The 23,858-nt window shown below is 39.8% G+C and overlaps 1 protein-coding gene across 1 annotated transcript in view; it reads left to right on the top strand.

Annotated features, from left to right (window-relative positions):
• Positions 1–23,858, top strand: part of slc8a2b (solute carrier family 8 member 2b) — a 104,968-nt gene that overhangs the window by 20,267 nt on the left and 60,843 nt on the right. The window contains exon 2 of the mRNA XM_058633831.1: positions 18,590–18,617. The gene's annotated coding sequence lies outside the window, so the exon portion shown is untranslated. The remainder of the gene's footprint in view (positions 1–18,589; positions 18,618–23,858) is intronic.

The following is a 23,858-nucleotide window of genomic DNA, read 5'->3' as shown; positions in this document are numbered from 1 at the left end:
TTATTTTTCTTTTCATTTGTTTTGTTTTTTAGAAACTGTTGGTGACACTAATTGGGTTTTTCCACCACACAGTTCCAGCACGAGTCGCCTCGGCACGTTGTTGTTGTTTTTTATGCTTTTCCATTAGCGATAGCACCTGGTATCTGGTGCTTTTTTAGTACCTGCTCTGGCAACGTTCAAAGCAAACTCAGCCGATACTAAAATGTGACGTCGACAGACTGCCGGCCACTGACTGGTCGGAGAGTGTCGTCACTGGAAGAGTCATGAGCGCGACGTCCGACACAAGAATCAAACTGAACAAGAGTTCAGAGTTTCTCTTACAATCTCACTAGTTATGTGTCGTGTATAAAACGACGTCAAGGCAGTTTCCTGGAGCTGTGCTATGATGACACCGCCCCCGTTGAGTAATTGAAAGCCATACCAAACCGAGTAGAGTCGAGCCGTGCTGTGCAGTGCCGGAACTGTAGTGTGGATAAAGCACCATCATTTCCTGGAGACTTTCTCTAACCTTATCCATAACTACTTGTGGCTTAATCCTAACTCCAATCTTAATCTAATCCTAACCATAATCATACAACACGTCTTCACCTTAAAATGTAATCGTTTACATTACATTATGGAGACTTGCGTTTTGTCCCTAATACGAAGACATAACAGATGTAGGTCCTCACAACATGAGTAATATCTTGAGGTTTTGCACTGTGTTTATAAAAGTTAGACTTGGTTTGAGGATGCGTTTGTTGCTGCGTGCTACGATGCATCAGGGAAGAACAGGTTAATGTCTAACCTTAACCTCAGAATTACATGAACTAAACACATTAGCATTGACCTCACAAAACAATCACAGCAAAAAGAGAGAGAAATCTTTCACAGTTTCAGAGAAGCTCCACTGTTCAATAACCAAGACCTTTATCACGGGGTCAGCAAAGTAAAACAGCTTCTCTCCTCCGAGTGGCTCAGTTATTGAAGCTGCTCCATTTTATAACAGCGTGAGCGGAGAGAGATAAAAAGAAGGAGGCTCGTTAAACAAGTAGTTTGAAACCGCAGAGGACAGAGCTCCAGCATCTCTAAAACACAGAACGCTGCTGCAATTTTTAATCTTTCATATTTAGCATGGTGGTCAGTAACATAGTTTTCATGACTTTACATTCACATTCAGAACAAGCCGCAGATGAAGCAGAAACCATTCCCAGAAGTTAGTGAATGAGATAAAAAAGCAGCCAAAATTCACAGTTCTTCTTCAGATAACAGATAAGTATTTTGGGGGCGGAGCTTGATGAGAGTGTCAAGACTCCTGATTTCTTCAGGCACTTTATGTTTGGACAGTATAAATTTGGACTTTGCCTTGTTCTTACTTTATTCTTTACACTGTGGTTTAGGTCTTTTGTTTGTGGTTTTCTGTTTTCCTTGTTTCTTGTTTTATTTTGTAGTTCTTCCTTGTTTTACTTCCTGTGTTGTCTAGATTTTCTGCCCCGACTTAATGTGATCGACCTGAGTCTTATTCGTTTCACCTGTGTTTGATTATCCTGCCTCCCGCGTGGATTTAGTCTCTGTGTCTTTGTTGGCTTATTTGTTTCACTTCACTTTGTTACTGTCAGTCAGCTTTGTTGCTGTGTTTTCATGCATTCCTGGTCCTAGTCCTGGTCCTGGAGACTCTGGTCCCTGTGTTTCCAGTTGAGTTTTACTTTACACTTTACACCACCACCTCCTGCTTCGCTTTGCTCTGCTTTATATCGTTTTGTCTGTGCGTGCAGCTTGGTTTCATGTTGCACGAGAAAGCTTTTGATTAGCAGGAGCTCACCAGAGGGAGGAGATTGTGTTTAAATGGTTTTTACCTCATGTTATTAACCTTTTTACCAAAGGTCTTAGTCTTTTAAAAAGAAACAAATACACACCTTGTATGAATTGTGTGGATTGAAGGTCATTTAAATTGATTTATTATTTGTCATTTATTCATTGCATTTTCAGGGTGAATCCACTTTAACTGAACCCTTTTCAGTTAAAGTGGATTCACCCTGAAATGAAATGGTCAAATCAAGTACAAAATTAAATGATTAAATGTTTAATAATTAAAATATTGCAGAATAAAATTGCACATTAAAGGATGGATGGACTTCATTGATTGAGAACGTTCTGTGTTACAATAGTACATGAAATATATATGAAATACAAATACACTCACCTTAATGTGTCAATTTGAGTTGCTGTTGCCATCATTCTCCTCTGACGTCTGGCATCAATGAGGCATTTTCACCCACAGAAATGCTGCTCACTGCATAGTTGATCTTTTTTGGACCATTTTTTTGGAAACACCACAGATGGTTGGGCGTTAAAATCGCACTAGATTAGCAGTTTCCCGTCTGGCTCTAACAACCGTGCCACATTTGAAGTCACTTAAATCAACTTTCTTCCTCATTCTAATTCTGAGTTTGAGCTTCAGCAGGTTGCCCTGACCATGTGTACACATTGTCTAGTGTCTGCCATGTGATTGACTGATTAGATTGAACAATAGATATATCTGCTTTTGTGCAAGTGTTCAATTTGCCGAATAACTAACAGAGATAATACATTTCATCAGTTTGCCTCTAAATGTTATTCCAATTTGGTATTCTGTTTTATCACAAGTCAGGCCAAGGATTAGTTTCACTGAGTGTGTAATTAAGTGGTTTCACATTCCCCTCAAGGCATCCTTTTGTTTGCAAGGCTGCATCAAAGGTGATGATACAAGATTAAAATGGATGTTGTCTTTACTTGAACATCACACCTCACGATCTAAAGGCACTGTCTTTTATTTTGTGGAGTGTTCTATGGCATTTATTTTTTTAATTGTTGTATTATAAAATACTGTATACATGGCCCATAGACAATTAGACTTACTCCTCATCTAAATAAATTAAATGTTGTTGTTGCTGTTGCTTAAAAACAGCCGGAAACCACATTTCTTTGCGCTGTACATTGTGTGTTTTGCAATGGCAATAAAGTCTATTCTATTCTATTCTATTCTATTCTAGAGAGTAGATCAGATGTGACTTTGTTTGAACTGCAGTGTTCAAACAAACAAAAATAAAGATGAGTGCAGTTTTCCCTGCGTTTATTTTGCTCTCTAACGTTATTTCTCAGAGCGCAGTGAGCTGCCGTTAATGCAGTCATTAGCCTGGTTTACTGTAACGATGCCTCGTCCCACACGTCTGCTCGCACAATGAGGACAACCTGTGGTTCAGGTTGTAGGGTCTCATTAAATTAATGATGAGCTGGACTGTTCCTGTGAGACTGTTGTGTTCTGTGCCCGCGCTGATGACTGCTGTGCACTGGTAAAGAGTCTGATGAGACATGTGCGAGCTCGTGGTGATATTCCGGTGTGTCACTGTTACCGAGTGTCTGGGAGAAATGAAAGGTTTGTGAGTGTTTTTCAGATCGCGGTTGTGTTTATGTTGTCATTTCTGTGTGCTGAAATGTGTGTTAATGGCCCTCGTAGACTAATTTCTTCCTCTATAAGTGCTCTGGTGTTATCTCTGTATTTATAGAAATACCTTTCATATTTTGAAGAGGTGATGTTAAGTCACATATCTTTAGTTTTCTGTAATCCTCTGCAGACATCTGCACTTTCTACCTCTCAGATATGTGTGTATAGATGTTGAGAAATAAGTTTAGGTTGAACGGATGATTGATTTGATTTCAGATAGACTGATGGAGAAGTAATAAACACTTAATCTGCCTGTTGTCTGACTCTGGGCTTGATAATAAATCCAATATTTTTCATCCGTGCTGTGGTGATGTCGGTAAGATTCACCATTTGCTTCTCCTCCTCCAGCTCCATGTTCTCACCCGAATGAGGTCTGTTCTCCTCAGGGTTTAAAGCAGCAGGTGCCGTCACATTTGGGTTGACATTTGAGAGAAACCCTGCACATCTGCTGCCTTCATCAAATATAGATTTTTATCTCAAGGTGATGGGGCATGAGTTTGTCCACAGATTGTAGAGGTAATTATTTGTTTGCCGGGAGGCCGATGGTCTCAGATGTGACCTGACATTTTTAAACTTCTCATAACATGTGAGGTTTATGAACGCAGTCGCTGATGTGGTCATCATTCATCTGTATTTTTTCTTACTTTTGTTCGGCCTACACACCACACACACACACACACAGAGGCCTGGGTGCTTCTACATGTATACATTTAAGTAGAATTGAAATTAGCATAGTATTGTATAAAATAGCTGATTTAAAAAAAAAAAAAGGGAGAATCATCAGATTTTTGATGACTGTGGATTGAAAGTACCACTAATGAAATTGGAGTCTTTATACAAACCCTTTCTTCATCTTCGTCCAAAGTTTTCCAGTCCAAGTAAATCTTCCCAATCTAATGCCCTCACGTTCATCCACTTTCTATTGTCACTCATTCATCACTTTGTTGTCCTCTCCCCCTTACAGTGGTAATTGCTCTGTTTAAGTGCAGATTTGGAACGTCGTTCTCTGGACCCAGCACAAAATCTGTCCCGTCAATGATTTTCTCCGAGCATCAGCTGCTGAGCGCGAGGACACGTAGTGGCTTCATTTTTATTTAGTGAAGAGAAAATGAGACGAGCTGAACTGCCGCTGTCTCAGCTGTCAGCAGACGACGGTGCAGGCTGATGTCTTTACACCAGCTGGAGTCAGAGGTTTGCTGAAGTGAGACGAGACGGGACATTTGCAGTGAATTTATCTCGTACTCCTCCTTTTCTTCTCTTGTCACCTCGTTCTGCAGAGGCCGCCCGTCCACTAATGCATCCATTTCTTCCTTCACTTTGTAGCAAATGTGTTTGTGTGGTGAATTTTAGCACGTCATTTATTCTTTCTGCTGCTAAATGGGTTGGCTCGCTCAGCTCTGCTTTATCAGCAGCGAGAGGAGAAGAGAGGAAAGTGGATCCCTGACCTGAGCTGGATCATTTTAAAGTATTTTTGTTCAGTCACATTGGCTGGGATTGGTGTACTGTAATCCTTTAATGTTCATTTTGTAAAAGAAAAAAAACATTGTGTAAAGTGATAAAACTGATGGATGATCAAGGTTAAGGCTACGCTGTGTTCAGTGCTCGGGCATTTTATTTACAAGACAACATTTAGACTATTTGTTACACTCTGGGCAGTTTGTATTCAGTGTTAGGGTTGGAGCCTGGCTAAAGATGAGGCGAATCAAAACTAAACATCAGGGACATTTTCAGGGAAGATCTTCCAACATTTTTGGTCACTATCTCCTAAATTTTACAGCTGACTTGAACAATTCATGCAATAAAACCTTTGGCTCTTTCAATTATGGAAAGGGCAGAATTAATTTGGAGTGCAGGTCAAAGACAGACATGGATGGAACACACACACACACACACACCAAAGGCAACAGCACAAGTGCTACTTGTGTCTGACTTCTTTCGTCCCCCACAATTTTCACTTCAAATAGACAATTCATAGCTCATTTTGTAGCACAAATGGTCGTCTTTCACATACTCTGTCGTTTGTAGCTGTCTGGTATATGAAGAGCACTGATGTCATAGCTTTTCTATCTCATAGTCTGTGTTTTCCAGTCATTGAATTTAATGTAGGTACACACAAATACAGTACATCTGTGTAATCCCCTTGTGTTGTTTATTTATTTTTTTATTTATTTATATGTTTATTTAATTTTTTTTACTATTAATTACTTCATTAATAGCTGTTTATAAACACACACACACACACAAAGGTTTGCATAGTTATTTATTCAAGGACACTCCAAGGATTCATTTTCCTTAGCCATAAAATAACCAGTTCCCCAGAAATGTGATTCTGCTTCATTAGGACCAGGTTTTGGTCTCCATGAGGATTACCGGTTCTGATAATGTCAATGATTATGCCAGAAAATGGTCATAAAGGGATAAAAAATACAAAAAAATACATTCACACACATACACATATGCTAGTTAGCATCAGGAATCATGTGTGATTGCAAGTTCAGCAAAATGAATTCAGAGAAAGAACAAAAACAGCCTGAACACCAAATGAAGAGCAGAGAAGAACAAAATGTGACAGTGAAAACAAAAACACTCATGGACCTCTCTGTTACTGAGGCTCATCTCACCTGATTCCAGAAACGGTCGTGCTTGTTCCAAACGTTTTTGTCCATGTAAGAATTATGAAGGCCACTGTGGCTCTTGGGAACATTCAGTGCTGTCTGTGTAGCCGCCTCTAATCTCTGCTGGCAGCTTCATTCAGAGGTTTTTCAACACGGTTGGCAAAGACAACAATTGTCTGGAGCCATGAGCTGAGAGGCGCCCCCTGATTACTTTAGTCCACAGCAACGGCAACTTTGTGAGAATCACCTTCAATTCTATGCGATCAGCAGATGATCAGTGACCTCCCCATGAGGTTCAATGTCAAAGGTTTATTTTGTCAGGATATATACAGTGCCTGTGTTTTAGTTTAGCTTTAAGGCTTCAGAATAGAAAGGTGAAACTGTCTAAGTGTGTGTGTGTGTGTGTGTATGTGCGTGTGTGTGTGTGTGTGTGTGTGTGTGTCATTCACGCTGTGGGCTCCTGTAGGAGCTGCTGGGAGTTTCTCATTAGCTGCTGGGTAACTGTTGTGAAAGACGATGGCAACCAGCTGATAACCTTTTAGAATTACAACTGTAACACACACACATGTCTGGTGTATATATATATATATATATATATATATATATATATATATGTGAGTGTGTTTATATATACATATATACATACACACACACAGTAGGTGTGTATATGTGTATGTGTATATGTATATGTATATACATATCTACATATACATGTATACATATACATATACATACATATATACATATATATATGTATGTATGTGTATATATGATGCACACACACATATGTGTGTGTGTATATGTACCTGTGCCTTGACAAGAAAAGGTGATGTGCGTGTACTTCCTCTATCTGTAACGTGGATTGTTTTCCTCAGTTCAGGATCCAGAGTGTGTGTGTGTGTGTGTGTGTGTGTGTGTGTGTCTCTGCCATTATTAAGCAGATGGATTAAAATCTTGGGAGTGCTGCGTTTAAAGGCTCAGTAAACAAAGCCATGTTAATTATTGTGCCTGTGATTATCAAGCAGTGCAGTCGAGAGAGATTGTGTCTGTGTAGAATTTGGATATTGAAACTGATTTGTTGATCAGAACAGTCGCCATCTGCCCGGGAGGAACGATTGATATTTTGGACACAAGTTTATTGGATTTTAATTGTTTTAATTTGGGAGCTGTTAGAGAGAGATGGAGAGATAGGGCTGGATGTGTGTTTGTGTGTCAGTTCATAACTGAAACAGGTTGGCTTAAACAAATATTCTAATTAGGACAACATAAATGAGTATGTTTGCCTATAAGGCATGTATATTTTCCCAGTCTTGGATAAACACAGAATATCTGTGACTTTCATTTCTGCTTATTAGTCCTTTGTTTGACAGTTGACCTGCATCATGTTCTTGAAAGCACACGTTTGTTTCTTCTGTTGTCCATCATAAAGATTCAGACTCAGCACTGTGTACTACTTGATAATCAGGGGCAGAGGACTGGAGGACATTCATATCCATTCAAGCACATTTATTTAACCGTCCTACAATCCAGAGTTCCTTTCATGTCTCTAATCAGACAAACGTGTGTGAAAGACTTTTAAAATGAGAAGTTGTGCAGTCACAACTTCAGAATGGGCAGCTGAGGTTTGTCAGTGATGTTTCTTGTCTGTGTGTGAAAAACAAAGTTTTTTTTGCTGAGGTTTTGTTCAATAAACCACTTTTCCAGGTAATTACGCTGAGTCATTGCTCTTGAGTGCTGTAGTGGAGGTTAGTGTGGGCTGCAGCACGTAGGTCTTTGCCCTGATCAGTGATTTAAACATTAGGTCAAGAGCTTTAGTTTCCAACTTTTCAAATGCCTGCATGTATTTTTTATTACTAATTTTGAGTATATGCAGTATGGTGATTAAAATGTACACTGAATCCTTATCAACATACAGAAGCATGAGAATTAAAGATAAAAAGGTGAATGTATCTGCAGGTAGACGAGTGTTTATATAGCGTAGTGAGTGGGAACTTTGCTCAGCCTCTTCACATTTTTCTTAGAGGATAAATGGTGTGCTTGACACTCTCTCAGGACCAAATATTAAATATGCTTTCATCTAATATGTACTGTATATAGTGATGGAATTTAAAATCAAGCTTTGTTTAACACGTAACAGAGGCTGGATCTGCATGTGCAGGATCACCTGTGTGCTGGTACACCTGAGTAACACTGGGTAACTTATGTTGCATCATGCTACATCCTCCCTGGTGCTGTTGCTGTGGCGATGAGCAGAAGTGTGTCACTAATAGCACTCGGGGTGAGATGGTAACACACAACTGAGCTGAAGTCTGCACGACCAGTCACAGACTTCACAATAAAATAGATGCAGCCTCTGTCGCACTTGATCTCTACTACAACAGCTCCTGGTTCTGCGGTAAATCCTGATGCTGCGTTGTCACATAATGTGAATCAGTTGTGTATGAATCACTCAGCTTTTTTCAGCTCCGCCCATCAGGGGATGACAAGTCACCGCGGCTGAGTCACAGTATCCCAGGGATTTGTTGGAGATTTATTTGTGACAGTGATTCATAAAAACCCCACTCGTCCTATTTACTGACAAATGCTCAAGGTCTTCATCATAGAAGAGTTTCACAAGTTCAAAACGCACAGTCCTGTTTTATTACAGCTGCAAACAAAACATTTGAAGCGCTGCTTTGAAAGCAGATGAAAAGCAGGTGTCTGTTGGCTGGGGGTCACTACCTACGGCCTGTCCCACACAAGAGGATTTTCAAATCTGCCTTGATTTTAAAAATGTGGGAGACCACAAACACTACAAACTTTGCAACTGATTTTCAATGTTTTAATCCTGAGAAAGACACAGATTAGAGATTCCAGGGATTTGGGATCTGACAGAAACGTGTGTGATTTAACGCAACATCCGTTTCCCGGTCAACTCGCTCTCATTGGTTTTTGTTGGGTTCTGTTCACGCCTTAATCTCTTTTCCGTCATAAATATCAAACATGTTTAGTATTTTTGAAATCAGGAAGACTCTGATGCATCCGACAACGTTAAAATCGTGTCTGTTAATCCCTCTCACTACAGGATCATTTGGCCAGATAATCTGTTCAAAACAGGCTAAAATTGGAAGGCACCCACAATTGTTGAAGAACCAGATGGAGGCAGAAATCTTGCAAATTATCCTCTAGTGTGGAGCAGACTTAATCTAATAATATCAGTAATTAATGCAGCACATGACCAGAATATTCACAACAAGCTGTGGCTGGTGTTAGAAGAGAGTCACGAAAAATTGGCAGAGAAAGTGCAGCTAATGTTCACAGTTTCACTACAGACAATGACTTTCAGTGATGAAAGGACTGGATAACCTGACATTAACCTGTCATGAATGATTTAAGTCATTTTAACATTGTTATCACAAATACATCTGGCCATTCCTGACAAGTGCAGAGGTTTTGTCACTGTGGTCACATGACAACCATTGACTAAAAAAGCCCTCACAGGTCAGTGCCCCAGGGCTTTATCAGCATGTGTTTGTTATTTTCTAAAGCTAACGAGCAGCCACAGAAGAACGGAAAACAACAAAACCCTGAGTAACTTTTTGACTATATTCTAAAATATGAGGTAACAAATCCAAAAGCGGTTCTTATATAACATCACAGAAATGTCAGTGACAGAATATTCTTCATCACGGCAATGGTTAATGTATTGGCGAGTGTCTGTGATGTCATCTTATTATATTTACTTATTATTATTATTCCCAGTATCTTTGTTCCTCTATTATCGTAAACTGAACATATTTGTTCTGTGGATGAAAAGACTTTAAGATTTTGTGATTTTGAAGTTTGGAAAAAAACCTCCTGGATCAAATAAAATCATTAACATATGAATAAGTTGCGACAATGATAATTAGTTGTAGCCCTGGACTATTGTACTCTTCTTACTCGTCTTCTCACTTGTTTTCCACAGAGCTGACTGTTATCTCTATTGGGAATACATTTGTTAAAGATAGAAAAGATTGGAGACACCTGTATTAAAATATGAATATAATTCACCGTGGTGTGTCGACTCATGCTGAACTGCAATATTCTCACACACGTGTACAGAGCTGCTCCAAACCCTGGACAGATGCAGGCGTTCGTGCATGCATCCAATTATTTTTTTTTCCCCCATCCTCATTCCCAGGACGGCCATTGTTTATCTGCCGCTTCTCACTTCATCACATTCTCTTGCTCAGGGGCACGTCGGCAGCACAGGCAGCTGCTTTTGGGCACGCAGCAGCAGCAGCAGCAGCAGCAGCAGCAGCACAGGTTCATAAACTCAGTGAGTCTCAGTGAACATCAATTTTTGTATATATTGCTGTTACACACCCACAAACACACACACACATACACACTGGTCCAGCGAGACATCCAGACATCACATGGGTCGTATGGAAACTGTAGCCTACAGGCCCCGAATGAGTAAACACATGAATTATACATACATCACTTCCTTCATTTCCAAAATAAAGCATGATGTATTTATTGTTAATTAACCAGCGGGGGGTTTTGTTTAGTGATGTCAATGCCAGCTCTGGTGAGGCGTTCAAAGTTTAAAGATATGGAGGAAAATATGGTAGTAACCGTCCTTTACTACACACAAGCATTCACATTTAGCAGCAGTATTATGTTACACAGCGTGCAGAGTGCAGTATATCACAGCACAGTAACGCAGTACTGTCACCATTTGAGATTGAAGTGTTTCCTGTGTGTGTGTGTGTGGGTGCATGTGTGCGTGTGTGTGTACATGGGTTTAGTAGCCTGTGTGCAAACACATCTTTGTGAGGACATTTTAACCTTGTGAGTTCATTTTGGCTGGTCCACACAACATTAATGGGCTTTTTCATATGGCGACCAAAGCCTAGTCCTATTAAGGGAAACTGGTTGTTTAGTTTCGGACTAAGATTTGAATTGTGGTTAGGTTTAGTTTAGATTTAGGAATAAAGTAGAAGTCAATGCAGTGTCCTAAGAAGAATAACTGGAAACCAGTGTGTGCTTGTGTGTGCATGCGTGCGTGTGTGTGTGTGTGTGTGTGTGTGTGTGTGCTTTGACCTGTAAATTGGAAAGTGAAAGCATGGAAGTAAAACATCCTGACAAACATGCTACCAGCAGAGAGACCACCTGCACTATACACACACACACACACACACACACACACACACACACATGGTTGTACATACTGTAAATTGCCCTCAGGGTAAATAAAGTTGTATTATATAACATTGTAACACTGTTTTGTATCTTTTATTTAACCATTTGAGCATCATTTAAAACATGACAACAACATTGGTTTAGGAAAGTCAAAACCACGATGGAGGTTTTCACTGTTTTCTGTCCTTTTATAGACTAAGTTATTCAATAAAAAATACTTCTATTTTTCTCCCCCTTTTTCATCAACTTCCATTTATTTTTTCCTGAGTGTTTTTCTCTCTGTCTTATCTGCTGTCTCTCTGCCTCGTGCTCCCTCTAATGTTACATGCCATTTCCCCAGAGTGCTTGTGTTTTGTGTCTCATTTACAAGCTGAAAGATTTATTGCTGCTATTTGTTCCTTTTACCTCTTTGCACACCGTGATGTCTCTCTGTCCATCACTGTGTCTCACACAAGCCTGTGTGCAGTTATTAATTCAGTCTCTGTACCTGCTTCCCTCTGACTTGTGTGTTTGGTTGCTGCAGTATTATTTCAGCTCCCATGACGCTCGGCAGCTCTTTCATTTCTTTCCTTCAGTCAGTCGTCTTTTCATCTCCATGCTGCCGTGTGCTTTGGCATGATGGTCTAAATAATGGATACATTCAAAAGGAGGCTGCTGCTGTCAGTTGGTGAGGGTTGAGGTCAGAGAGTAACCAGTTTAATTTCATCTGTCACAGTTATTATGAATCTGTGGCCTTAATTCTGCACCCTCTATAATTCAGTGGTTAATACGTGGTAAATTGCAGAATGTCACAGCTCCTCTGATTTTTGAATTGTCAATCACATCGTTTTAAAATATGTGTGAGTGTGTGTGTGTGTGTGTGTGTGTGTGTGTGTCAACCACATTTAAAAAAAAAACAAAAAGCACACTTATCTTTAATGTTTCTGCCAAGGTTTTTTTAAAATAACCTTTTTAATAATAAAATCCGGTCATTTTCTTTTAGCTCCATTAATACATTCAGACCTTCTGCCTCCACCCTGCTTGTAATGTTGTGCAGCTTTGACATTAATCAGAAGCCAATAATCCAAATATCTACCCAAATATCTTACTAGTAAATAGATGTGCTTGTTTTTCACTGACAGTCTGATGCAGCATCACAGGACAAGGACAAGCTCTGTTCCTGAACTGATATTCTGATCTATCAGCCAATATGTTTGATAAAAGTATTTTCCAGTGATTCCTAAGATGGCATTAACAAACTACTAGCAATACACCATCAATGGACCAACCATAAGTTGTATAGTAAATAACTATAAATGAAATGGAAACACAAATATAACCAAATACATAGAATTTACATCCATCCATCATCTAGCTCATCACTTCCCATCCATCCCACTTGTCCTTTGAGGGTCCGATGTTAACATGACATAACATTCTCAGACTTTGACTTTTTGACTTTGCCGCTCACCCTGTTGTAAGTTGATGTACCATCAAAAACATTGTCACTTCAATGAGGATATGCTTTAGCGACCTCATATCATCCTCATATAAAGACTCACCACATTCTAAACTGGTTTCAAACTGTGTGGTGGACGACAAATGTCTCAGCAACACAGTCATTTGATCTTGACTTGGTTTCCATCGCTCTGCTGCTTTCTCAAACCTTTGGTTCTTTACCTCTGCATGACAACTTCCAATGATGTTACAGATGCTCATGATTTGCCGAAAAGTAATTAAAAGTAAAAGTTAAATAAATTCAGCTGCACACATCCATGCAAACATTGTATACAAATAGAGTAATAAATAATATTCCATCTTTTCTAATAATCATAGTGATTTTCTGCATTGAAGGTTTTTATATGAGAGCAGGGTGAAATGCTCATTGGCTGTTTTTATCTGCTCGCCACCTCCAGCTTTATTCGGCTCCACATCAATGTTTCACAGAGCTAAACACCTGCAGGGCAGAAATATGTCAGTGATTTTATGGCGACATTATTTAAATAGAAGTAAATGAATTTTAGTCGGCGTTTCTTTATTAGGTTAGATTGAATTTGTTCATCTGTCATAAAAACCTCATCTTCATGTAAACCAGCTTCTCCTCTTCTCTTTTATTTTTATTCCTCACTGTTGGTGGAAAACAAATGCATGACACAGATCAATGCTAACCTGCCTGCTGCTAATTAAAATACATTATATTGCTAATAATCATGCGCGCCCTCTGCATGTCGCGTCTCAGCCCCGAGTCTCATAAAATCAATGTTAATTCACTGAAAGTCAATATGTGACCTGCATATTTCTGCAGTCATTCTGGAGACGCTCCATCCTCTCCTGTGCTGTGACAAATATTAAAGGCTCATTACACACATTTCCCTGTATATGACAGGAGACAACAACAGCTTACTGTGAAGCTTGTTCTGTCGTGTGAGCAAATTAGCAGATCCATTTTCTTTATTTAGTCTCTGGTGCAGTCACTCATTAGAAATACTGTGCATCAGCAGTAGAGAGTTCCACTCTCCAGGTTGGAGCAGAAATGAACGGAGTGAGAGGATGACAGAACGACAGAAAAGAAAAGAGACATAAAGAATAATACTGTGGAGGCACCTGCAGTGTTGGACGTGTTGCTTTTGTCAGCACATTAGAGTCACAATGTTCCTGAACAGGGTATTAAATGTGCCTGACGGTGTGTTGAAGCGGCTGCTATCAGTGTGATTAATCTGTCTGCTCTTGCCTCTCACACCACACTTCATTCGTCCTCTAATGTCACACTTTTATACACATCATCAGCACAGTGTTTGTTTCATTCTAGTATTTGCCCTATTTATCACAGAGCTTAAAATGCATCAGTTCAATGGAGTTGTCTTTTGGTCCATAAAATGTGGAAAAAATTGTGAAAAATATCATTCAGTGTTTCTCAGACCTCAAAATAATGACGTCAGCTAATTTTTGTATCCACAAAGGACATTCAATTTATTGTATTTGGTTATTGTAATATTCAATTGTAATATATATTCAACTTTTTTTTTGCAAAATGCCATAAGAGCTTTGAACAGTCAGAAGAGGCTCAGAGCCTTTTCTTCGAAGCTCAAGGAACCATCTGGAGATATTTTTGAGTTTTCATATTGATCAAACCAGGAAAAGTGGCATTTGACCTTTGAACTAATCAATCAGCTGTGTCCCATTAACAAATCAGTGATATTTTGTCTCGACACTTTTGTGTTTTGTTTTATGTCACACATGCAGCCACAAACCTCACTGTCCTCATGACAGGACAGCAGCATCAGAGCAGCGTGTGTGTTTGTGTCGAGTGGATTGGCGTGGGGACAAAACCTTTAATCTATTCCTTTTAAAAAAACAAATAACATCACACAACTGCATTTACAGGCTTTCTATCAAACCAACACTTGACATACTAACATACCATGAGCTCTCTCTCTCTCGCTCTCTCTTTCTCTCTCTCTCTCTCTCTCTCTCTCTCTCATGAACACGTGACAGATTAATATCCCATTCATTTATGTAATCCCCAACCTTCACAAGCCTGACAGTCCTGATGTATTGTTCAGAATACCAGGAGTCTTCCCTCACAATGTTCAACTGGAGAGACACAAGATAAGATAAGATAAGATAAGATAATCCTTTATTTGTCCCACATGGGGAAATGTGCAGTGTTACAACAACATGCAATCACAACAATGTGGAAAAGTAGAATTAAGATAAGGAAAAAAACACTATTAAATATGTGCAAGGCAACAAAGGAAAACAATAGCATAATGTTCAGTGAGTAAACCCATGGAGACAGTGTTGTAATTAGCAGTATTAAATAGTAGTAATACACTACTAGCAGTTTTACTGTGCTTTTGGGTCATGGAGTATGAGGTGCTGTCCATGGTGCTGATTTTCTGTGCATAAATAACTGCAAAAACAAAACCACCGCACAAAAAAAAAACAAAAAAAACAATCATCTAACCACATTAAAAAATAAAATAAATACATTTTAAAAATAATTTGAAGTGTAAATAACAGTAAGACTGTGATTAGACTGTGATTGTTTTCTTAATTGTTTTTTGTCTTCTCTTGGAACTATTTAGCACAACAATCTACAAGATTTTCTTAAAAATATTCTTTTTTGATGATTTGGTGCAGCTCTCTTTATCTGCTTCATTACTTTAGGTGTTACATAAGTAGGTTTGATGAATGGATCTTTGTTTGTGAGACAGCAAAAGAGTCCAATGAGTTTTACTGCACTAAGGCGGGCACTAAACCACTTTAATATCATTTTCATCTCATCTGTGAGAAAAACTTACAGCAGCCACTGAAGCCAGACATCGTGGCCTTAATGCTGACACTGAGGAGTAAAAGAAACTTTGAGAGATATAAAGAGCTTTAGTCTGTTTCCAGGACTATCAACTGTAACAGGAGTGTGGGTGATGGCAGCTCTCTCTCTCTCTCTCTGCCTGGAGGTCCAGAATGAGAAGCTGTCTGCCAAGTTGGCAGCTGAGACTGAGAAGAATGAGGCTCTGACACAAGAGATGGAATCCCCGGCCAAAAAGAGCTGCAGGAGGAGCAGACTCTGAGACTGTAGCTGAGCAATCACTTGGAGACAGAGACAAACAAGATCCAGACTCCTGCTGAGCAAGGAAGAAAGAAAAAGACACTCATCAGTAGGTGCTGGAGATGCTCCATCTGGGGTTGGAGACCTAGTCAACATAGTCTGAGGTTCTCCAGCAGCTCCAAGCTGAGAAGGAGGTTCATCGGAAAAATAAAAGTTAATGTTCCTTTAGCAAGAGACTCATCTTTGGCAGATGAAGAGCTCGGGTGAACAGCTGATGCTGAAGCTTCACCTTCTACCTCCCACCTCATTGTTTTTGTACAAGTTCATTCCTTTAGTCATTAAATGACTTTGGAAACACCAAAAAACCCCAAAACAATTAAAGACGACTAAAGACAACAAAAGATGAAATTTCGTAATTTTCTTTAAAATTAGATTTAGATTCACAAATTAAGTATAAATTTTTCAAAAATTTTCACAAATTACAATAAATTATCTAAGAGGTGTTTTAGAAACAAATTTTAAATCCCATGTGCACGTAGAGAACTGGAAAAGCCATTACAAGCTTTTTGAAGAGAATTAATTTTGAATATATTAATATAATCCCCAGTTTGGTCTGGATTATGAGAGAAATAAGTGAAGAGTAAAAGGTGGATGTCATCCGTGACACTACACTTACCCTCTTAGCACAAAAGGGGCAGACACAGTCGATGACCTCAGGCTGAATCCTGTAAATTGCTCTGGTTGTGGTTGTGGTTGTGGGAATTGAAGCGCTCTGGTGGTCTGAGCTCATAATGGACATGCGGCTGCTTTTTAAAATGGACCTGTGTCTCCACTAAAACATGTGAACAGCTTTATCCCTTTGCTTTTTAGAGAGCAGTGTTCAGCCCTTGTTATGCTCTTGTGTTAAACACACTGGCACCTCTGAACCGTCTGTTAGGCTCTAACAACATCCTGTCACTCAAGCAGTCACTGCAGTGACGGACTCTTTGTGCCAGTTTTGAGTCTGTGCATCCTTCCTCTCCTCTGCCGCTCTGTGACTTTGACACCGTCAGTCATGAGCTCGGTGGTAGATACAGAGGTAACCTGAGGTCACGCAGTCTGGAGTGGAGAGTGGAGTCTGTGTACAGTCTGTGTACACTGTACATGTTGTTGCCTGTTCTGCTGCTCATTAACTTCAACAACAGCGGAGATGAGTAAAGAAGATGACGTAATTAAAGTGACTTGTTTTTAGATTTATTACATGTTACCTCTTACATCTCTAACCCTTAGTGCTCATGCGGCATGGATCGATGCCGCAGGTGCGCCCTTGGTAAATTGCCGTGGGAATAATAAACAACTTATTATATTTTTGTATCCTAAAGTTGTGTGTTTATAGGTCACATCCTCAGGCTTTACAAAAATGAGTTTGTAAAGTTTGTGTGCCGCTATATAATGCCCCAGCTGCAACAGGTAACATAGGAACTTATTTACACGTTCTCATAAAAGAAATGTAACTTTAGCAAAAACATGTTGGGCTATTTAAAGGCTCATTCAGTCATGTCTTGTATTGTAAGTTTTGAGGAAGTTCACCCAAACCGGACCTCCGGCATTTTTCCTTTACCCCCAGAATGCATTGCGTGTTGGTCCCGTGGTCTGGCGAGCTCAATGATATGATCAAGAGTCTGCACACGTCTTTGTCATATGTGCTGTGTGAGAAACTCCACAGGAATGCATGGAGCCAAAGGGGCGGTGCTCTCTCTCTCTCTCTCTCTCTCTCTCTCTCGCTCTCTCTCTCTCTCTCTCTCTCTCTCTCTCTCTCTCTCTCTCTCTCTCTCTCTCTCTCTCTCTCTCTGTCACACTCACACATACAAAGAGGCTGTGAGAACTGGTGTGAGGAGGTTTTGTTTTGATCAAGTGTTCCAGGACACTAAGGCTGAAGAGAAATTGATCTGGTATTGAAAGGTCACTGCATTGTGACCATGGATTCCTGAGGAAATGCATGCATGTGTGTGTGCATGTGTGTGTGGTTTACTTATACAGAAAAGGTGACACTCATATGGAGGAAATTAGATTTTACAAATTATAGGTTTGTAGATTTTCGCTAAAATATATATTAGAGCAGTGGTTCCCAAAGTGTGGCCTGTGGCCTCCTTGTGGGCTGTCGGAGTTCTGCAGGTGAGCTGTGAGTGGTCAATGAAAATAAAAGCATAAAATGGAATAAAAAGAAAATTTAAGTTTTAAGTAACCATTAAACATTCAAAATCTATTATAATAAGTCATCTGAAGTAGTGACACTAAGCCATGGAATTTAAAATGTGCATTATTCCTTTTTATGTGCAGTTTATTAGAGATGTCGCTGGAACGTGTCTCTGGACTTTGGTGATGGATCATAGATGATGGAGAACTTCATTTTATCTTGCTCAGCATATGACATGTAATAATATTTTCATTTAAATTTGGGCGATAAAATTTGGACTTAAATGACTGAAATAATCATTGCGTTCGATCTACATTAATTCTGTGATTTCACAATGAAACATCAATTATTACAAACTACAGTATTAACATGGAAAGATCAGCCAATGCAAATTATGCAATTTTTTACTTTTTAAAATTGATTGACAACTCGGCAAGAAAATAATGTCTTACACATGATTCTGTGATCCAGGATCATTGTAGGACTTACTGTAACATCACACACACACTGTGTATTATTCATGTCTGTCTCACCAAGTCAAATCTAAATATTAAATGCACAGTGATTGTGTTTGTTCAGGTTTTCCAGGTTTAACTACATCTCTCTCTCTCTCTCTCTCTCTCTCTGTGTTTCAGGTCCTCACAACCACAGGAGTCTGGCTCAGTGAGTAGAAAGTTCCTGTTTGTGCTGGTGTTCTTGTAATGAGCAGTCGCTTTATTCATGAACAAATGTTTCAGAGAGACAAATCCAGACTTTTCACACACACACACACACACACACACACACACACACACACACACTTTGTTACTGAAGCCAGCTCTCTCTCACTTTCTCGCTCATACTACAGTTTCCCTTCTTCTCTCTGAATACTAAACACTTCTCTGCTGTTAGAGGTGGACACACTTCTTGTTAATACATTTGTCTTTACTACGAGGAGAAGAATCTGCTCTTGATGATAGTTTGATGTGTTTGTGTGAGTTATTAATTCTTTTTTCTATCATCTATCATTTCCTGAATAAGCACACAGGGGAAATACAGCGTTCCTGCCCAGCCTTCCTTCCGCCTTACACACACACACACACACACACACACACACACACACGGACACACACACCTTCCCATAATCATTAGAGTTCCATTTGTTGCAGGCCTTTAAATTCCTGTTTGTCTTCTACTCTTTCAGTCTGTAGAATACACCTCATTATCTCCCGAGACAAAAACCATATCACTCCTTTTCTGTTCTCTGCGTTTGAACCTGAATATTTTTGTCTGATAGATCCAGTGAACACCACACGCTGATGCACATCACTACCTTTAGGTTAAAGTTATTGAAAAAGTATTGAAGTATGATCAATTGTTTTCCATTAGAACGATCTAACAAAATCTCATATGTGAGAAAAAGACATGGAATCAATAAGTCTGACTCGGATTCATCACAGCTCTTACTATTGAATATCTGTCGCAGCGTCCACAAAAACAGCCTCTTTTGTATGCTTTAAATCAATCAAATTGATTTTTGGTTTTAAATAGTGCAATTTAGACTTTGGTAGTTAAATGTCCACAGTGAAATGTTTTCCTTTTTGTTTGACATAATGACAGCAGAGAGGCAACTGATAATAAAGTTTAATTATGCTAAAAATGATTACATTAAGAAAACCATTCAAATGTTATTCACTGCACAAGTGGTTCACTCCCGGGAAACCACTTAACTGCTGTGTCACTGCAGTGTGTTTGTTTGCAGCACATTATTAAACCAGTACACATGGTGCCTTCAAATGGCGTTGTGTTTACTGTGATTACAAGAATTTTTTTTGAACGCCTCCTTATGATTCACCATATTATTATAAGTGACATTTATTTTGTGACATTTCAGGAGTGAAAGGTAACAGTTCTTTTATGAGAGTCAAGGAAATTTGTTGTATTGTTAGTAACGCAATGACAATAAAGGATTCTATTCTATTCTATTCTATTCTATTCTATTCTATTCTATTCCCTCTCCAATGGAAATCAAGCATTACATACTGTACAAGTTTGATTTTAAAGTTTAAAGCTTTTACGGAGTGGCTCCCTGGAACGTGTCTAGTTGTAGAATACTTGAACAGGTCACATCAACTCTTGTTGCTTCACCAACTTCCTGTCTTGTTTTAAGTTGGTGTAGCTGGAGGCTGGCACCAGTGTGTGTGCGAGTGCGTGCGAGTGAGTGAGTGTAGTCGATTTCATGCTGAGCAGAGCTGCACCGGTTGTGACGTTAATCGTCTTGTGTCTATAAAAGGTTAGGCTTCTGTGTGCAGCGCCTGCTGTGTGACGTCTTTAATGGCTTCTGCCTGGATACAGTGGCGGGTGGTGGGGGAGGAAACTGTGGGTGGAAGTAGTAATTGGCTGTCTGAGAGGAGTCCAAAGGGGAGTTGTCATAAAGGTGTGTGTGTCAGTGTGTGTGTGTGTGTGTTTGACAGGATGTAATTGGTGATTACTTGAAGAGGACTTGACACAAGTGTTGATGCATCTTCTTCTGAGTCCCTCTCTGTCTCTGCTCACGCATGCATGCGAGTAAAGTGAGTAAACACAACCTGGAAACATTTGTTTTTCCTCTTACAGGAAAATGGGAGGGGGAGTGATTTCTTTCTCTCTCTTTCTGCTCCATTCTCACTGGTTTGAGCGCAACATTTGTCTGACCCTAAGCTTATAAGAAAAACCCTTACAGGCATTCTATAGGTCTACTATCACATAATGAAGAGTTCATATTTCTATCCAGCTCCCTTTCAATTTCAACTTTAATACTACATTGAAATATGGAAATATCTTTGCACTGGTGTCCACTGAGACTGTGTTTGATGCTCTAACATAACTAAATGAACCATAATGTAACACAATGTTACCTATTCCTTAACTTCTTAACACTAATCTGAACCTAAAACGATCACTTAATCGAACCTAATTTAGCTCTGACCTTAACCTAAAATAATCGAATGTCATCTAATAATCTTTAATCTAACATGATCTGATGTGACCTGCAGCCCAACCTTAAAAATATCCTCAAGGTAAAATGTAACAGTCAGTGATAATATGAGTGTGAATACAGATGTAGGTCCTCACAACCCGAGTAAAACCTGTACCATAAACACACACACACACACTGTATATCTTTCACCTACTTTTTTCTTCCCACCATTGAAACTTATTCGTCTGTAGTTCTTTCAGCAACTCAGGAACTTCACTCTCGCCTTTGCTCCACTTTTTGGTTTCCTGGTCACGGATCCCTTAACAAAAAAGCTTCCCCCAGAGTGAGAGCACGTTTTCTGATGGTGTGCTCTCTGCAGGGAGGCGAGTGCACTAACAAACACCTGCAACAAAAGCTCTGCTCCAGTCTTCGTCTGAGCACACAGCTACTCCTGACTGACAGTTGAAGAATGTCGGCTGCAGACAGAATAACCTCAGAGGACCCCGTGGCTCAGAATAAAGAGCAGTTTGTCCTCTAACGAGACGATTCAGCAGTTCAATCTTCGGCTTCAATCGTCTGTGTGCCAAAGTGTCCTCGGGCAAGACTCTGAACCCAAATTGCACTGTAGTGTAAAGTGCTTTGAGAGGCCATCAAGACTACAAAAGTGCAATATAAATACAGACCATTTCCCATTTACTCACAGGAGCTTAGTGAGCATTGTTTCATGGACCTGATAATGAACCTGTGCTCTTTACAGTTTTAGATTTGTGAGCAAAGATATCAAAATAAAACCCAAACAAAATAGATTTTCACTGCCTTGAGTTTTGTATTTTTTTCAATTGCCATCTTGATCTTTAAAAACCAGTGGAGACCATATTTGGATGAGAGGGTGGAGCTTGGGAACACGTGAGGACCGGAGCTTAAGGATGTGTGAAGACCAGCAGGTCGCCATGTCGCCAATCACATTATAAACCTAAAGCCGTTTTAGGGTTAGGGATGGGTCATAATTATCCAATAATCAATTAGTCGTTTTATTTTTAAAAGTTTTAAAATTAAAAGGAGCAATTGCATGAGTTAGAAATCAGGTTGTGTCTCTTACTCCTCGACTGTTTATTCTGTTTTTCTTCTCCTCCATTATAGACGTCCTCCTCCTCTCTCAGTACATTTGTCTGCATTCTTATGTGGAGTGATTGTTCTCCTCCTCCTCCTCCGCTGGCTTCTTCCCCTTCTCCATACCATCCATCTCTCCCTCCCCTCTCTCTTTCTTTCTTTCTTTCATGTTATTTCCCACGCTCACATTCTCCATCGCTCCTCCTCCTCTTTGGTGCAGTTCACTTCTGACTCACTCTCTCTTCTTCATCCCTCCTCATCTGTTCTTCCTTTTTGTTTTATTATTGATGATCTCTCACCTGTTTTTATCCTCTCTTATTTCTTCAGTCTTTCTCTCTCCCCTTCTCTCTATTTTTCTGTTTTATGGCCTGCCCTCCTCCTCCTCCTCCTCCTCCTCCTCCTCTCTTCTTTCCCCTCATCAGCTTCCTCCTCCAGCTCATCTCTCCGTCTCCCCCCACAGCTTTTTTTCTCTCACTCCTTTTCTCCTCTTTGAATTTCTGAATCCGTCTGCAGCACATATTCCTCTCTGCAGTCCTGATTTGTCAGCAGTCCTCATCCCTCTGACCTTTGACCCACAGATGAAGGGGCTGATGTGTGTAAATTTCAGTCGTAATTCAATCATGCAGACAATATTTCTCTCTGAGAAGTTGAAATGCGTCTGGGCTTTTTCTGTCTATGCTGTCAATAAGATTTATCTCATTTTCATAAAAAATGAATAAACGTTGTGTGGACTTGCGAGCAGAGATTTCTTTTATTGGTCTGATGATGAGGTGAAAGTGTTACTGACGAGCTTTAACTCGTTGTTGTCGAGTCGTAACATAACAACCAATCATTAAGCTAACGTGGCTTCTATAACTGTATCGTTCTAAAACAGACAGAGTCAGCAGCGTCTCCGCACGTCCACACGTCTCTGTTTCCTGCTGTCCACTCGCTAGCATGCGTGTGTTATAATTCAGCCCAGAAAACAACAGCTGATGTTTTGTAATTCCCAAGGACCAGAGGTGGAGGTCTTTCTTACACACACACACACACACACACACGCACACACAGACTAATACATTGTAATTAGGGGAGTATTACTTGGAATGGAGGGAAGGTGGACCCATTTTAATTACAGAGGTTGATGAGGTTGGAAAATGGATGGTTCTTAGTCTCTCTCTCACTCACACACACACACACACACACACACCGATTTCCATGACTTCAGAGGACATTGCATTGACCTACATTCATTTCCTGGAGACTTACTCCAAACTTAATTATAATTTCTACAGACCTAACCCTGACCCTGACCCCTGACCTTAACTTAACGCAGCCTAGCTTTAAAATATGTCTTCTTCACCTTAAACTAGTCATTTATGTTATGGGGTCTTTAATTTTTGTTCTCATAAGGAAGAGAAGTCCCCATAATGTGAGTGTGTCAACAGATGTATGTCCCCACAACATAAGGAATACCAGGTACACACACACACAGCTGTATGAGTTCAGTGCAGGACTCTTTCTGTTTCTATGGCTAAACTAATGTAGAGCGTAGAAGCTCGAGTCATGTGTGTCTGTTTAGAAAGAGTTGGTACAAATATAGCTGTTGACGGATAAACACAGTCAGAGCATGTGAGCGTAATCCGTCCAGCGGTGGAGGCGGGGGATTATGTTTCTAAGCAACATTAGTGACAGTGCTGTTGTAGAAGATATTATATATATCATCTCACTGACTGTTGGTTAGTTCATCTTCACGGTTCTGATCCAATCGTCTCGCTTCATGAAGCGATCGTGTGCATTTATGTAAAGCGTGATGTGACGTGAGCTGCCAACCAGAGCGAGGCCATGCAGTCACACAGTGTATCCATACATTTAAT

This window comes from Solea solea, chromosome 7 (genome assembly GCF_958295425.1).
Source record: "Solea solea chromosome 7, fSolSol10.1, whole genome shotgun sequence".
NCBI lineage: Eukaryota > Metazoa > Chordata > Actinopteri > Pleuronectiformes > Soleidae > Solea > Solea solea.
Note: the sequence above shows the minus strand (reverse complement) of the source record. Positions and strands in the feature narration are given on the sequence as shown.